Genomic DNA, 15,707 nt, shown 5'->3' with positions numbered 1-15,707 from the left:
TGTTTTCTGTTAGAAAGCTAATCCACCACCCATGCCAGGATATTATCCCCAATCCCCTGATTTTTTTTTTTTACTTTCAGTAATAATCTTTGGTGTCGCACCTTTTGGAAGTCCACAAAACACCAAATCCACTGGTTCCCCTTTATCTACCCTATATGTTATGTCCTCAAAGAACTCCAACAAATTTGTCAAACATGACTTCCCTTTTGTAAAGCCATGCTGACTTTGTCCTATTAAGCTACGTTTATCCAAATGCCCTGTTACTGTTTCCTTAATTATCGTCTCCAACATTTTGCCAACCACAGATGTTAGGCTAACTGGCCTATAATTCCCAGCCTACTGTCTATTGCCCTTTTTAAATAAAGGAGTTACATTAGCATTTTTCCAACCTGGCGGGACCATTGCCGAGTCTAGAAAGTTTTGAAAATTTATCACTAATGCATCCACAATACCGACCGCCACTTCCCTTAAGACCCTAGGATGCAACCCATCCGATCCACGGGATTTATCCAACTTCAGTACCGTTAACTTATCAGGTACCATTTCCTTGGTGATTTGAATCGTAGTTAGCTTCTCTCCTCCTAGAGACCCCTGTTTATGCAGTGTTGGGATATTTTGAGTGTCCTCTACTGTAAAAATTGTTACGAAATATTTGTTCAGCGTTTCCGCCATCTCCATGTCCCCTAACAGTAATTTCCCGATCTCATCTTCCAGGGGACCAACATTTACTTTAGCCACCCTTTTTCTTTTTATGCAACTATAAAATCTCTTACTATCTGCTTTTATGTTTTTCGCCAATTTACTTTCATTATCTATCTTCCCCTTCTTAATCAATCTTTTTGTTTTTTGCTGCTGATCTTTAAAAGCTTCTCGATCTTCAATCTTCCCAGTAGATTTAGCTACCTTATATAAATTTCTTTTTAGTCGAATACTTTGCTTTATTTCTTTACTTAGCCACGGGTAACTATATCTTCTTTTACCCCCTTTTTTCCAGTGGAATATAGTTTTCTTGATAGTTGTAAAATTTCTCCTTAAATATAAACCGCTGATCATGTACTGATCTACCCTTTAATCTGTTTTCCCAATCCATCTTAAGCAATTCCGCTCTCATACCATCATAGTCTCCTTCATGTAAGCTCAGTACGCTTGTTTCAGATCCAACCCTCTCATCCTCTAATTGATTATGGAATTCGACCATGTTATGGTCACTCATTCCAAGGAGATCCTTTACTAGGACATTTTTTATTAGTCCTGTCTCATTACACAGGACCAGATCTAAGACTGCTTGCCCCTTTGACGGCTCAGTAACGTATTGTTCAAGGAACCCATCCCGAATACACTCAATAAACTCTCCTTCAAGACTGCCGAGTCCAACTTGATTAGTCCAGTCAATATGAAAGTTAAAATCCCCCATAATTATAGCTGTTCCCTTATTATAAGCCCCAACTATTTCCTGATTTATGCTCCGACCAACTGAGTTACAGCTGTTTGGAGGCCTATAGATACTCCCAACACCGCTTTTTTCACTTTACTATTTCTTATTTCTTCCCAAATTGTTTCGTTATCCTGATCATTTGAGTCAATATCATTTCGATTTATTGCAGTGATTTCTTGTTTTATTAACAAAGCCACACACCTCCTTTTCCTTCTTGTCTGTCTCTCCTAATTGTCGAATACTCTTGTTTGTTTAATCCCCAGTCCTGGTCACCCTGCAACCATGTTTGCGTAATTGTTACCATATCATAAAAAATACGTAATTATTTGTACCGTCAATTCATCAGTTTTATTCCTAATACTACGTGCATTCAAATAAAGGACTTCCAAATATGTTTGACACTTATTTCCTACCATTTCCTTTTGTACAGCTTTACGCTTATCTCCGTACATTTTTTCCCCTCCTGACACACTCTGTCTTTTTATTCCTCCACTTTTACCTACATCCATTACCTTCTCCATTGTCTTTTTAATTATTTGCTCTCCAGAATCCTCCCCCACCCCCGAACTAGTTAGTTTAAAGACCTCTCTGCAGCCCTAGATATAATTCGCCAGGACACTAACCGCAGCCAGATTCAGCTGAAGCCCATCCCTCCGGAACAGTTCTCTCCTGTCCCAGTACTGGTGCCAGTGTCCCAAGAAGCAAATCTCACTTCTCCCACACCAGCCACTGAGCCACGCGTTTAACTCCCTAATTTTATTTAACTTAGACAAATTTCCTCGTGGCTCGGGTAATAATCCAGAGATTAGTACCCTTGAGGTTCTGTTTTTTTTTTATTTGACCCCTAGCTGCTCATATTCCTGTAACAGAACCTTCTTCCTTGTCCTATCTATGTCATTAGGACCGACGTGTACTAAGACAACTGGATCCTGCCCCTCCCACTGCAAGTTTCTCTCCAGCCCAGAAGAGATGTCCTTAACCCTGGCACCAGGCAGGCAACATAGCCTTCGGGACTCGCGCTCTCGGTTGCAGAGAACCCTATCTATCCCCCTGATGATACTGTCCCCTATTACTACAACATTTCTATTGACTCCCCCCTCTGGAATGCCCCCCCCCACTCCACGGTGCTATGGGCAGGTTGCTCATCCTCCCCACAGTCCCCGCTCCTGGCCTCACAGGGAGTGAAAGCGTCGAATCTGTTGGACAAGAGCAAGGCCTGCATCTCCTCCAGCCCTTCCTCCTGGATTCCCCTACTTGCCTCACTCATAGCGACACCATCCTGGGCTTGTCTGCAATCTACAATAGCTAATCTATTAGGTGTGGCTATCTCCTGGTACACAGAGTCCAGGTAACTTTCCCCCTCCCTGATGTGTCGCAGAGTCTGAAGCTCGGACTGCAGCTCATCAATATGAAGCTGGAGTTTCTCGAGCAACAAACACTTGCTGCAAATGTAGTCGCCGTGTTCCTCAATGAGTTCTACCGGTTCCCACATCTCGCAGCAGTAACATATCACCTGCTCCATGCAAGCAACTAGCTGTGAGAGCTCTGCAGCTCCGGTCTTCCTCGCCTCACCCGGTTCCGCCGAAGCCCGTTGAGCCAAAGCCGCTAGGCCTCCACTCTACTCCCGGCTCACTCCACCGCTCGCAACGACATCCCTGGAATATTGCTCTCAATCTCGTTTCTATGCTTAGAAGAACTTACGTACAGTGTATTTTATTTTGAAACATGTCATCAGATATTTACTGTGACGTTCATCATTCAAATGACTGGAAATGGCAAGAACAAGTAAAAAAAATGATCCTATATCACCCTTTAAGCGAATGTGCTCCGGCGATGTGACAAAATAAATCTGTTGGAAGGTAATTGTCCATGTTCATTGCTCAGGATTATTTTCTATGTTAGAAACGACACCGATCAGAAAATGTCCAATTTCAGCAGCTGAAACCAGAAATTAATTTGGCAATGTTCATATTATTTTTTTGTTTACAAGTTAGTAACTTGTAACATCCCTTGGGGATACGAATTCATGGAACGATTGCAGAGTGTGAAAAGCATTTTAATATAAGTGTTTGTGTCGCGGGATGTCCCTAATGTCACTGCTGTGACAACCGCACTAATGGCCTCACTGGAATTACTCTGAATTGCATTTCACTCTGTGAACCCGATCACCGGTCCATACGAACCTTTGGAACTTTTTGTCCACCGCAACGCGGCTTCTGCCGGAATATGGGACATCCAGCGATTTACTGCATCGTGGGCGTTTTCTATCCTACACTTGTCGCGATCGGTGTCCCAGGTAAGGTACCGGAGCTGGTCATTCAAAGTATAGCGTCCTCGTCTTGCTTTTGTTCTGCTGCAGAAATGAACATTCAGCTTCTGATGTTTTTTTTTTTTTAACTCATTTTCCATATTTTCCAGATGTGATTTTTTTTTGGTCAATTATGTTGTTGACGATAGTTTCATCGTTGGACCTCGCTTGGCTTTCTGAAGCGACAGTGATCGCTTTACCAGATCGGCAGCTTTTTAGAATGACCGGCCAGTCGAATATCGACAGGCAGGTCTGTTCTTCCATAAGTAATTAGATTATAACTTATGCGTTAAACCTCCTAAATTTCACTTCAAATAATCCCTTCAGCTGATTCACATCTAATAATGGATGCCGTTGCTCATGGTGATGTTTTCTGGAGTGATCGACTAGTCACCGGTAGGTGAATCGTGGAAATCAGATGCCTCGCTCTAAACTGTCGCAAAGTCGTCAGGCCATTGCGGTCCTCCAGCAGGAGTCTAGCAATGGAGCCGGAACACATTGACTTTCTGCTTTTCACTTCGAAAAATCATACCCTACTTAGTACTGGAAGAATGGCGGGCATTCAGCTCGTTGCAACTAACGATTATCCTGTTTTGTTTCTAATTTCTTGCAGTTAATTTAACGGAAATTGTGATCCTATCTCGGGAAAAATGTGGACTCTCCAATTGCATCACCCGTTACCTGGTTGGAATGGCAACAGCGGATCTGATGGTGGTTATCTTTGTTGCTTTAGTGCAACACACCAACAGTATCTACATGTATTCAAGATCCCTGCTCATCACTCCTGTATGTGCTCTGACAGATATTTGTAGGGGTATAACGATGGACTGTTCTGTTTGGTTTACGGTCAGTTTTACCTTCGTCCGTTTCATCGGAATATGTTGTCGAAAGCTTGGGGAACGATACTGCACTGAGAGAACAGCGGCGGTGGTTATGGTGACCGTGGTTATAGTGGGCTGTGGAAGAAGTATCCCAGTTTAATTTGCCATTTATTCTTACGTCATTATTGACAACATACCGTGGCGTTGCGCCTTCACACATGAATACGGTACTTTACCCTTGTGGAAAGGATTTGAAATGCTGGACAGCATTTTAAAACCATTGCTACCAATCGGCTTAATTCTAGTGTTAAATGGGTTAACAGTGAGACATATCATTGCGGCAAATAGAGCCCGCAGAGGACTTCGGAACACCAGTGCTTGTCAAAAGGATACTGAGGTGGAAACCCGCTGAAAGCCAGTGATTTTATTGTTTGCAATATCAGCTAATTTCATCTTATTTTGAATGCCGTATGTAGCTCATTCTCTGAAATGGCAAAAGGTGTAATTATTTTTATGAGGACAAATATTTGAGTTCCCCGCTATATATATTGCAACAATTTGGATACATATTTTAAATTCTGAGCATGTGCACTAATACTTCTATCTATACACTGACACGGAGGAAATTTAGGGAAGAATTGAAGAATGGAACGAAGTATGTGTTTACATTAAATGGTCATCTGTGTAGATAATGCCCAGTCCAATTGCAATTCAGCCCAGCTTCGAATAAAACAGATTCAAAATGAGTAGATTTGACAAATATGTCATAAATTCAAACATTCATGTGCAAAGCCATCCTGAAATAAATGAATTCAAAACTATCGCAGAGACTTGACAGTCATTGGGAAAAGGTATCGCAGCATAAAAGGCAGGACCAACAGGCTCTGTGACGGCTGCAGCCACCATACCATCAGACTGATTAACTCACGCTGATTCGGGTGGTTTTCTATGCAACTTTGCCTTTTCGATTGATTATAATAATGCTATATTGACTGTTCATTTATTATATAAATTTCCAGGAATGCACATTGTACATTTAGACGGAGACATAACCTAAAGATTTTTAATCCACATTTATCTGGAGGAAATAACGTCAAATCAGTCTCAAGGTGAGAAATGACCTCCGGACATCTCGGGGCTCAATTGTTTCAAAATGTTCATTGCCGGGTGAAAGAGAGTAAAGCAAAAGCCTTTTAAACACAGAGAGAGTGTGATAGAATCACAGCTGAGGAAGGAGGACACTGTGATGAGATTGTATTAATAGACGGTGAGTCGAATTCAGAAGTAGGAAAGGAACATACACACGTTTGAGAGTATTCTGTCCGGCGCTCCCATCACCACGAAAAGAAAACACAGAGACAGTGACAGATCAGGAGATGGATTTTGTGCCGGTGCCATTTTAACAAGACTGTTGTCACGTGCTGCACTAATAAAACTTCACTAATATTCATGGACACTTCCTCTGTTTACAAAGGTTTAGTTTTAATAGAATTTATCAGTTACGTCCGGGAAGGAGTCCTCTCACGATAAGCAGGCAGGCGGACTAGCGAACAGTCCATCCTAGATCTGATACTGGAAAGTGAGAAAGATCAGTAACCGATCACTCCGCGGGTCAGCATTTCAGAACGATAGGACACAGCTATTCGACATTTACTAATACTTTAAGTGGGGTAGGAGCAGAAAGTATGGAATGTATTTAATTTATGCTGTTCGGCAGGAACTTGGTAGCCGAATTTGGGACGTGATTCGTTCCTTCAAATGCACAACAGAAATATTTAGATTGTTAATAGAACACTGTATTGGGGTTTAGTATAGGCTTGTTTCATTGAGGCGGGGAACGGATGGCCCCTAAAGTAACCCTGGTTGATAAGAGATAAGGAAAACTTCTTCGAGAAGAAGAAACAAGTATACTTAAGGTTTGGGAAGAAAGGATCAGTCAGGGCTATGGAAAGAAACAATGCAGCAAGGAGGAATATAATATTGGACTTTTACGTGCAAGAATGAGACATGAGAAGGCCTCGGAGAGCCGCATTAAGGTACGTGTAAAACAGGAGGATGACGAGAGAGAGGGTGGGAAAGATCAGCTATGAAAGAGGAAGCATGTGTCTGGAATACAAGGAGGAGTGAAGGTCCTTACTGATACTTTGCTTCGATATTCACCAGAGAGAGCAGCGTTGATGAATGTGGATATAAGGAAAAATGACATTTGTGCCGCTACAGGTAGATGCTTAGAATACGGGCAGGAAACCGGGAAAACATGGAAATACATTTTTCCGATATACTACAAGGTTTGTAATCCAGGTAGTTGGAGAAAGCGAGCGAAGATATTGCTATGCGTCAGGGCATGACATTTGCGTCATCAATTGCCACAGAGAATGGCAAATTTTATTCCTTTTTCAAGAAATTTAGTGTAGTCCTGAAAGTCACAGGCCAGTGAGTCTCTGGTCAGTGGTGGGCAAGTTATACTAAAGGTTTCTTAGAGACAGAATTCATGCGCATCCGGACAAACGTATCCTGGTTGGGGATAGTCAGCATGGTTTTGTGCGGTCAGGTCGTCCATTATGAGTCAGAATAATTTCGATGAAAAAGTGAAAACATAGGCAGATGAAGTCAGAACAGTCGAAGTACATTAAAAGTGAAGGGGTTTGACTGGGTTCCGTATGGTGCACGCATTCAGAACGTCAGATAGCCTGGTATCTACTGTTACGTACCCGTGGCACGTGCCAGTGGTGTACCCGTGTCCCGTGACCGGTGCTGAAGCTATACTGGACTTGAGGTATTGGTCTTGTGATGGTGGAATGACGTCATTTTCCCGTCATTAGAGGTCATGTGACAGGTTTTTTTTTTACAGCCTATAAAAGGAGGACCCCTTCCTGTGAGAGGGGCAGTTCGTGGCTGGATTTGCCATTTTGACCTCCTGCCACTGCGTGGTTCAATATTATGACGCAGTTTAGTTGGTAAATGTAGTTTGATTTAATGCCTAAAGTTTAAAATGTCATTTCCAGCATTTGCTTTATAATACTGCTAGTTAAAAATCAGAGGAGTGTGAAGATCGGAGTTCGGAAGCTAAAAGATCGAGGAAAATCGATTTCGACGGTGAAACAGGTTCCTCCTTGTTTGACCCTCATTCGGGAGGAATTCGTTGGCTGTCCCCGTGTTATTCCCTGCGAAAAATAGCAGAAAGGGTTGGGAACAGTTTTGTCAAGGAAAGGTCAATGCCGTTAAGCCGTTTCATTTTCCATCTTCGTAAATTCTTCGTGGGAAAAGTAGTTCGACTGGGAACCGCAACAACACGACGTGAAAGAGAATTTAAATCGTCATAAAAAAAGTCTCTCCTTTAATGGACTGGAATCATTTTGAACCTTAGCAGTACTACTTTGAGGAACTGTTTTTGCAACATTGCTTTAAAAAGCGTTTAATCTGCCGCACAGCAGCTGATTTCCGGTTACGTTAGTGGTTTGTTTACTTTTGGGTGGTTTGTATTTCAGTGTTTAATAAACGTTTCATTTGTTATAAAACCCCCTGCCTCACTCATATATTTATTGTTGCTGAGTCCATAACACTAGTGCAATATGACTGCATGGAATCAGAACGTGGAAAAGTCGATGAGGCAGCGGATGGAGATGTTCCGCAAGGAATGCATAATCTTTCGTACACTCTGATTTTACGGTGTTCTGAAACTGTCATGCTCTCTGAACTGAAACCCCTTGTACGTCTTACCACGACAATGCTACGATTACATCAAAACAATATTTTTCAATAGAACCCTGCAACTCAGAACCAGCGTTTCAAAGTCTTCTGCAGCATCCTGTGGTGTTTTCAAACGATCAAGCCTCCCAGAATGCGAATTTCAAATTCCCAATTCAAGCGTACATGAATTTGTCTGAATGTCAATTTTCCGTTAAACAGCGGATTTATCGTACCCGGAATAGATACACTCACATATTAAGCACTTTAATCTTGATTTCACATGGCCAGTGTGAAATTCCGAGAGTGAAAATACTTATCAAATATTCTGAAGCGCAAAGGGAATCCAGATGTAGGTGATTGCGGTCCCCATACACTAAGACGTCATACAATTTCGGAGAAGGAAGCTGTTTCTGACATTCACATGTTCCTGCAAATTTGTTTCAACTAATTAAAGCAGACATTGGCAAACAGTGAGATCCTATTGTGAAATAAAGGATTTATTCAAACATCTTTTCAATGCAATCCTAACAATTACACGACTACCTTCGGTTCATTCACGCACGCATTCTCTGTGCTTCTATTTCAACTGCACTCACAAATGTCCAGACTTTGTGAAATATTTAACAGTTTCAGTGCGTTCATATTTCCATCTATGACATACTTTTTAGTTTTGAACAGCAAAAAATATTCTATGATTTATATCATCCACGATTTAATAAGTCCTTTCGAGACTAAAACAAAGGGCGCTGTCAGTTGTGTATCTTACGCGAGTTAATATTCAACATATAAAGATCATGATGTCACCACGTGACAACAGTCAACAACGGCGGTTCCAGGATTCCCCGTCTATATTTCACCAGCCCTCAGGGGAAGACTTTAAAACGTTTATCAAAACTCGAGTGTTTGGTACAATAGGTGGATTATCTACTCCTGAAGACTGAAACCAAGCGGGAACATTATGAGTTTTCCACCTTCCGGGGCTGGCAAGCTGCTGCAAGGATCACACAGATGGATCTTGCAGTAAGGCAGCTTCTTTAAAGTAATGTGTCATTCCCATTGGAAGTGGCGAGAAGAGATACCACCCTCTCAGCAGTGTTGTTACAGGGAACGCATGGGAAGTTAACAACAGTATTGTATGCATCACTCATGCTTTCAGCAGTTGACCAGTGGGATAATGTTTATGAAAACCATTTGTTACCGGTTCTCGCCTCCATAGTGGGATTCAATACACTTACAATACTGACACAGCATACGCCCATACAATTAGATGGAAGGATACAAAGTGTATGAATAAGTCATAGCAGAATCATTAATGATAAAAAAAAACACAAAGTGCAAGATGCAATGTAAAATTATCTGACGAGGATTCACAGGACATTCACAAGAGGGACATATGAGTGTACCATTGAAAGTTAGAATAAGCGACATGACGTTGAAGTATTCAGTAGTGTTGGTGAAGTGCATCTGGGAGCGGGAACATATAGTGGGATGTGATTATATGGTCAAGGCTATATGCTTTGTTTTGATCCAGTTAATTGTATGATGTGGAAGATACAAATGACATGAATAGATACATAATACATGGATCGCAGTAGGAGTATATGAGGGCAGAAAATGCTCAAAGGGTTAAATGTGGATAAAACGGGAGGAGGTGATCAAAGTTCAGAAGGTGCCGCAAATTATTGCATAGAACTCAAAAGCATTTCCAAGGCGCAAGCATGACCACTGAAAGACGGCTGACAGTTTTTGCATTCAAGTTCTAGACCCCAAGACAATAGAAGAAACATGGGTGTCCCCCCAAAAAAGCACAGGAAGATGTAGTTAAGGTAATACAGAGTTTGCTATATCAAGGAGTACTGAGGACGGTAGTTTCCACTAATAACTCACCCATATGGCCAGTAAATAAACCAGCTGGTAGCTGGAGGTTCACAATGGAATAAAACAACTCTTTTAACAGAACCAAATGTTGTAACTAGCCCCGATACAGTGGACAAACAGAATGAAAGAGCGCAATAGCTGACACCCTGACACATAAATAATAGACTTTGGTCTATCCTCCAGTTTGCATTTGGCTTTCAGTGGTAGCAGCATACATGGATTGTCCTACAGCACGGTTTCCATAATTCCCCGTCTCCATTTCACCAGCTCTTGGGGGAAGATTTAAAACGGTTTTCAAAACTCGAGTGTTTGGTACAAAATATAGGTTATCTACTAATGGAGACCGAAACCAAGCAGAAACAATATGATTTATTGACAGAACTTCTGCAATCAGTACTTTCATTGGGACAAAATGTAAACACTAAAAATACAAGGTAACGGAACGAGTAGTTAGTTATTTGGGAATGACCTTGACATTTGGAAAGCGAAAAACTGAAAAGCGAAAAGTCGAATCGGGTATGAAATGACTTTCCCGTGAATAGAAAGGGATATGGTCCTTTCTGGTGCTGGTAGGCTACTGTAGCGATCACACTGTTTTTTTTTTAGTAAGGAGTAAGGCAGCTCTGTTAATGGAATGAGCCATTCTCATTGGATTTGGCGATACCACTGATACAACTGACACCACTCTCTCAGCAATGCTGTTACAGGAGACTCATGGGAAGATAAGAACAGTTGTGCATGCATCACACAATTTCCCACCGGCTGAACAGTGGGAATACTGTATATAAAAACCATTTGTTAGCGGTTCTCTGGGCGATACAACATTTCGCCTACATAGTGGAATTTAATTCACTTTAACACTCCCATAAGAATAGCTCTGCCTTTTGCCTTGATGATAATACGGAAAGCATTAGCATATTCAACAGTTTACTCCCCTTATAAACTTATGGCTGAAAGGGACATGAAAGATTTTAGGAGTTGTTAGGACTAAATTTGTCAGACACGAAATCGATGGGATTGTGTCAGAAATTGGGTACCACAGTGGGAGAGCCTGTGAAACAGGGCAATTGTGCGGCAGCCCACCAAAACGGGAAGATGAAGCAATGGAGTAAAGCCTACGTTGAGACACAGGTCAGGCTGGATTCTAAATTGTTCAGGACAAAGCATGATGATTGGAATAGACCAACTTTATTTATTTTTAAATCAAAGATTTTGCAGGGCTCTAGGAAATTATAGGCAAAACAAGTTGATCAGTGGACAAAGTACAAAACGTTGCTGGTACCATATCAACCAGCTTTACTTTGTGGTGGAGAAGCAGGAATGCTATCACCATCGGTACCGGGTGTACATGATGACCCTGACTTGGGTGCGTTCAAAATGGAACAAGTGTTTCAGGAAGATTAGGACAGGTCCTCTCACTGCGGTGATTGTCAGTTCCCTCATCCTGAGGACAGGGCCGTTTGTAAAAAATACTTTAAAAAATGCACTGATACAGAAGAATGTGTCTGGGAATATGTTGTTACTGAGTTGCCAACAATCCCTCACTTGACTGCAGACTGGACACGTGTTCTGGAGGCGACGAGGGAACTAATCCATCACTGGGCGGAACACAGTAAACTAACTAATACATATTCTGGTAAGGCAAATTAAGTGCTCAGCTACCCAGGCTTCTTGAAGCAGTTTGAGAATTGGGGAGCAAGTGCTCAAATATATCCGTGGATGAGAAGAGTAACACATGTTGCTGTAATACTAGTTTTATGTACCCTCATAATTGATTGTTCAATGCATATCAAACGAGAAGATGGAAGGTGAAGCTAATAGAGAAAAAAAAATGGATAATTCGTTCATGAAATACATACAATGCGGTCGATATAAATTCCGAGAATTTAGTTCGCAAACGTTAATATTTTATACATGTACAATGTCTTGTGTATGTGACTCAAAATGGCTTCTTTGGTTTGTTAAGTGTAGGAATGCTTTTACGTCTAATAAGTGTTTTTTTTCTCGCAATTGTTTAGCTTTGGACTTGCTGATATGGGGATTGTATTCATTTGTTAACGAATGGTGAATGTTATTTTGTCTTGTGAGGCTGGGAACTTGGGGGGGGGTTCGCGGGGTTTCGGGAGAGTCGGGAGGAAGACGCCGAGGAAATTGGACGTACGCTGCACAGCCTGGTCGACCACCGGGGGGGTCCCGGGTGCGAAGACGTGGAGGTCCGAGGCAAGCGACGAGGGGTCGACTGGTTCGATGTTTGAGCTCCAACGATGTGCACTAAACTGACTGAACTTGGATAAGTTGGCGCCTTTCGCTTTTTCTTTTCTTTCATATATATTGTATTGCCTAGTACGCTTTTAGTTTTAGTAAACTCTTTAAAGTGTATTTCATAACGGTATCTGGTTTAAATTTGATACTGTGTGCGTGCGCGAGGCATAAACTTGATTCTCACAGCACCTGCGTGTACGGGAGGTGGGGTTGGAGAGTGGCTGGATCCCCTTTTCCCCGAGACATATACCAGCCTATTGGTTAAGAGTTACATTTCTTGGGTGCTCGTCCCGGGATTGGATTGTCAGGTGCTGTGGAATTTCGCAGGTAGCAGTGCGGAGATGGACAGAGATAAGATTGTTAGCTGGTGCGAGTTGGAAGATGTACTGGTGCAGTATGCCTGTGTAGTGAGCGGGGTGGATTTTCGCGTTTCGGTGGACGCGTTAGTGCGGGGCTTAAGTTTGGTAAAAGGTGTTGGGCAGGTAGAATTGGTAGCTAGACGGTGTGGTTAAGAGGTGGAGTCTAGCTGGGTGTTGGTTCGTACGAGTGCTGACGTCATGACGTTGGAACTGCTGCCGACGGTCAGTGTTCCGGGGTAAGCGGGTCCGTGGGGGCTCCACACTCTCTCCGAGGGGCAGGATGAGGAGACATCGGAGGAGGAGTTAGAGCTAGAGGTGGACCACAGAGAGGTGCCCGGCACTAGTAAAGGGAGATTGGAGGAAGGAGGCGTGACTCGGCCCCGTCCCCCAGGTATGGGGGAAGCCTCGGAGCTAGCAGCCGCACTTAACACCCTGGTGGGAGTGGCCGGGAGGCCACGGCTGAAGCTTGGGGTGTTCTCCGGAGCCAAGCCTACTCCGGACGGGGAGGTGGACTATGAGACCTGGATCGAGCATACCACTTTGATGTTAGAGGAGTGGCCAGGCTCGGAGGAGGAGAAGAGGCAGCGATTGGTGGAAAGTTTGAGGGGTTCGGCAGCCAAAACAGTCCGGGAGTTGAATGCTGAGAAGCCTGGGGCTTCAGTGGAGGAATGTATAGAAGTTTTGGAGGGAGCGTTTGGGTTGTCAGGGGAACCCTGGCTGCTTTTAGCAGAGTTTCAACGCCTGGAACAACGGAGAGGGGAAAAGCTCTCCGAGTACAGATTTCGGATGGAGGGGATGGTTACGGGGTTACGGCGCCGGGGGGTAGTGAAGGTGCCTGACGTGGCTAGCGTGAGGATGAGTCAGATATTCAGTGGCTCTCTGGAGGAGGACAAGGTGGCGTGGACTAACCGGCAGGCTTATAGGAAAGGCCCCCCTCCGTCGTTCGGGCAAATAATTAGAGAGGTGCGGGAGGAAGAGACAGACAGCATTGGGGCGGACAAGGGGCGCAGGTCTACGGGAGCGATCCTCAGCGATACAGGAAGTGGTGGCAGGTGACAACCCCCAGGGGAGTTGGGACCCCCCGGTGAAGGATAGGGGAGCTACCTACGCCCGGGGACGACAAGTGCAGTGGGTTTGGGAGCGGGAGCCGTCCTGGGAGTGGAAGGGCGGTAGGCAGCGTGTGCTTTAGCTGTGGGAAAGAGGGGCATTTCAGGCGGGACTGTGGGCGGCCAAGGGTGTGCTATCGCTGTGGAGAAGAGGGACACTTTATGTGGGATTGTGAGAGACAATCCCGCGGAGGGCAAGACCCCTGCGACTAGGAAAGGAGAGGTGTCGGGAAACTTAGGAGAGGCTCAGCGAGGGAACAGACTGGAGCCTCTGGAGGAACACGTTCCCAGAGATCAGCCAGGGGACCACCGGGTGCCCACGCCTCTATTCTGGATGGGCTGGTAGGACCCCGTGCCAGTGTGTGTCTACGGACAGAGGGAGTTTGCCCGAAAGCCGTTCTTGATACGGGATCGCAGTTGAACTTATTGTACCGGCCGTTCTGCAACAAATATTTAAAGCATTTGCCCGTAACTCCATTTGACGCCCTGCAGATTTGGGGTGTGAGCGAGGGTGACTACCCGTACGATGGGTACCTATCGGTGAGATTGGAGTTCTCGGAGGGCGATGTGGGAGTGTCCGAAGCTATTGAGACTTTGGTGTTGGTGTGTGCTGACCCGGTGGAAACCTGTGGTGCTGCCCTCCTGGTGGGGACTAACTTCCCCTTTGTGCGACGGCTCCTGGGAGCTTGTAAGAAGAAAGGGGTGGGGACACTTTCTGGAGACCCTCTCGGTGCATCCAGTGTTTCGAGCGGTATTGGAAGAAGAGGTTGCCCCCCCCCCCAAGGGCTGGACCCGGAGTGTAAACGAGTGACGGTGTGGTGTACGCAGGCGATGCCCACGGTGATCCGACCAGGGGAGGTAGCACTCGAGATGGGGACCCCCAGATTCCTCGGAGTGCCTACAGGCGAAGCCCTATTGGTAGACGCTAATACGTAATCCCCCGGACGATCTTGAAGGGATACACGATTTTCTGCGGGGGCGCTGGTGAGGCCCGAAGTGCAGAGACCAGGGGTGGTACATGCGAGGCGTACAGCAGTAAGTGCCAGGAAAACCACAGCAATTGAAATCACCTTTAAGAGGGGAATACCGCTGACACATCTGTTCCCGGTGATGGTAATGTCCAGCGCACCAGTGAGGGCCCCTAACGGGGAGGAGTTGCAGTATCGAAGGGAGCTGACCGCTGAAGCCTTTAACTTCGGGGATTCCCCTGTGTCGCCGGAGTGGAAACGCAGGCTAGTGGAGAAGAGGCTGAAGATGGAAGCTGTTTTTTTCTCGAGGCTAATTTGACGTGGGCTGCTCCAAAAGCACTCACCACACCATCCGGGTGACGGAGAACACCACGTTCTGAGAGAGAGATCCCGGCGGCTGGCCGCGGTAGATGTTGAAGATGTGCGGCAGCACTGGTGCAAGTTGAAGGAGGCCGGAATCATAGCTGAGTCTCGAAGTCCTTATTGGCGACGCGCCAATAATGGTGTCACGGAAGAAGAATGTGAGGGTGCGCATGTGTGTTGACCACAGGACTTTGAATCGGCGAACTGTCCCTGATCCATATACTGTCCCGATGGTCGAGGACGAGTTGGCCTGCCTGAGTGGAGCGAAATGGTTCAGTGTGCTGGACTTAAGAAGTGGGTATTACCAGATCCCGATGAGTGAGGGCGATAAAGAGAAGACAGCCTTTATCTGCCCGCTGGGGTCCTTTCAGTTCGAACGAATGCCCCGAGGCATATCGGGGGCCCCAGCCACCTTCCAGAGGCTGATGGAGAGAACTGTGGTGGATATGAATCTATTGGAGGTGCTGGTGTAACTGGACGATTTGATAGTGTTTGGATCGACTTTGGAGGAACATGA

The sequence above is a fragment of the Hypanus sabinus genome, unplaced genomic scaffold (genome assembly GCF_030144855.1).
Source record: "Hypanus sabinus isolate sHypSab1 unplaced genomic scaffold, sHypSab1.hap1 scaffold_497, whole genome shotgun sequence".
Taxonomy (NCBI): Eukaryota; Metazoa; Chordata; class Chondrichthyes; order Myliobatiformes; family Dasyatidae; genus Hypanus; species Hypanus sabinus.
Note: the sequence above shows the minus strand (reverse complement) of the source record.